The sequence below is a fragment of the Pipistrellus kuhlii genome, unplaced genomic scaffold, assembly GCF_014108245.1.
Source record: "Pipistrellus kuhlii isolate mPipKuh1 unplaced genomic scaffold, mPipKuh1.p scaffold_m20_p_35, whole genome shotgun sequence".
Classification (NCBI taxonomy): Eukaryota; Metazoa; Chordata; class Mammalia; order Chiroptera; family Vespertilionidae; genus Pipistrellus; species Pipistrellus kuhlii.
In genome coordinates this window covers 2,558,759-2,561,438 of record NW_023425535.1, presented here as the reverse complement: position 1 = coordinate 2,561,438, position 2,680 = coordinate 2,558,759, and the positions used below count along the sequence as shown (strand labels likewise).

The 2,680-nt window shown below is 37.5% G+C and overlaps 1 pseudogene; it reads right to left on the bottom strand.

The window, feature by feature from the left end:
- Positions 1–1,323: 1,323 nt before the first annotated feature.
- LOC118732136 lies at positions 1,324–1,976 on the bottom strand (annotated as a pseudogene).
- Positions 1,977–2,680: the final 704 nt, after the last annotated feature.

Genomic DNA, 2,680 nt, shown 5'->3' with positions numbered 1-2,680 from the left:
GTGTGTGTGTGTTTTTTTTTATATATTGCATTCAATTTGCTAGTATTTTGTTTAGGATTTTTGCATCTGTGTTCATCATTGGTCTATAGTTTTCTTTTTTTATGTTATCCTTGCAAGGTTTTGGTGTCAGGATTACATTGGCCTCATCAAATGTGTTAGAAAGTATTGCATCTTCCTAATTTTTTGGAAGAGTTTGAGGAGGATAACTTTTAAATCTTTGAACATTTGATAGAATTCACTTGATGAAGCCATCTGGTCCTGAACTTCCATTTTTAGGGAGGTTTTTGATGGTTGTTTCAATTTTCTCACTGCTGATCAAAATGTTTAGATTTTCCAATTCTTCATAATTTAACCTAGGAAGGTTATATATTTCTAGAAGCTTATCCATTTCTTCTAGGTTATTGAATTTGGTGGCATATAGTCTTTCATAATATTCTAGAATAACCTTTGTATATCTGTGATGACTTTTCCTCTCTGATTTTGTTTATATGGGTCTTTTCCCTTTTTCCCTTAGTGAAGTTAGCCAGGGATTTTTCTATTTTACTAACCTTTTCAAAGAACCAGCTCTTTGTTTTATTACTTTTTTTGTATAGTCTGTTTGTTCTTTATTTCATTCAATTCTGCTCTGATTTTTAGTATTTCCTTTCTTCTACTGTCTTTGAGTTGCCTTTGTTCTTCTTCTATTTTTTTTTTTTTTTTTTTTTTTTTTTTTTAAGATTTAATGTTAGGTTGTTTAGTTGGGATTGCTCTTGTTTCTTGAGATAGGCCTGCAATGACATAAACTTTCTTCTTCTTATTGCTTTTGTTACATTTTTTTGCAATTTCATTTTCATTTGTCCCCTTACAGATCTTTTAAAAATATGTATTTTTATTAATTCCACTGAGCTGGGTTATCTATATATATCTTTTAAAAATATTTTATTGATTTTAGAGAGAGGAAGGGAGTATAGAGATATAAAAACATCACATCAATAAGAGAGAAACATATATCAATTGCCTCCTGCATGCCCCGTACTGGGGATTGAATCTGCAACCTGGGCATGTGCCCTCACCAGGAATTGAACCAGTGACCTCTTAATTCATGGATCGACATTCAGTCACTGAGCCACCAGCTGTGCTTTATATATCTTTTGATCTCATCTTTTATTCATTATTTGACTTAGTCATTGTTTAGTAGTATGTTGTTTAATCTCCACATATTTGTGGGTTTATTTTCTTTTTGCAGTTGCTTTCTAATATCAAGCCATCGTGGTCAGAGAATATGTTTGGTATAGTTTCAATCTTCTTGAATTCGTTGATGCTAGTTTTTTTTTTGTTTTTTTTTTTTTGCACAGAAAACAAGTTTATTTGGTGAATGCTGATGGCAAACATCATCTAAGAGATACAAGCTGGACAGAACTCAGGAAGCCTTGGGGCTAATACCGTCTCAATAGGGGAAGGCACAGGCTCTGGGCACACTGGGAATGTCTTCAGCCATTCAACACCATCTGGACGAGCTCCACCCCACGGGCTGTCACCCAGACAGGATATGCCTCACAAATGCTTCATAGTTGATACAACCATTGCTGTCCTTGTGCCCTGCTACCAGCATCTCTAATTCTTCCTCTGTCATCTTCTCCCCAAGTGTGATAAGAACATGCTGGATCTCGGCACCCATGACAGTGCCGTTCCCCTCCTTGTCAAACACCCGAAGGCCTTCGACATAGTCCTCCTAGGTGCCCTGGTCCTTGTTCTTGGCCACAGTCTGCAGCATGGGCAGGAAGTGCTCAAAGTGCAGCACCTTTAGGTTCATCTCATCACTCTTGGGGTTCCCCAGGACTTTGAGCACCTCAGCGTTGGTGGGATTCTGGCCCACATCATGTCCCCACACTCGCTGTACAGGGTCTTGCCATCCCCTGTTTGGTCAAACATCTGGAAGGCCTCCTTGAACTCTGCGGTCTGGTCCTCGGTGAAGTCACACATCTTGGCTGCCGAGCTCTCATTGATGCTAGTTTTGTGATCCAGCATATGGTCTATTTTTGGGAATATTCCATGTGCACCAGAGAAGCATGTATAATCTGCTGTCCTCGAATGAAAGGTTCTTTAAATGTCAATTACGTATGTCCATTTGGTCTAGTGTGTCATTTAAGGTTAATGTTTCCTTATTGATTTTCTGTTTGGATGATCTATCTGGGCTATGTTTTGATCTGTTTCTTTCTTTGCTTCTGTGAGTAGTTGCTTTATATATTTCAGTGCTCCCTGATTAGGTGCATATAAATTAAGACATGTTATGTCTTCTTGACATAGTGTCACCTTTATCATTGTAAAATGTCCATCTTTGTCTCTTGTTATCTTGAAATATGTCAGACATAAGTATGGCTACACCTGATTTTCTGTGGATATTTTTTATCTGGAGAATCATTTCCCACCCTTTTATTGGAATCTACCTTTGTCTTTGGAGCTTAGATGTGTCTCTTGAAGGCAGCATATGGTTGGGTTTTGGTTTTTGATCCACTCTGCTACTCTGTGCCTCTTTATTGGAGAATTTAGACCATTTACTGAGGGTAATCATTGATGTATGAGGGTTTCCTATAGCATATCATCTTTTGTTTTCTGGTAGCTCTGTGCCTCCATTGGTTCTTTTCCTTTAAATTTCTGTCTAAATTTTGGTGGTATTCCATATTTCTTTCCTCTTTTTAAT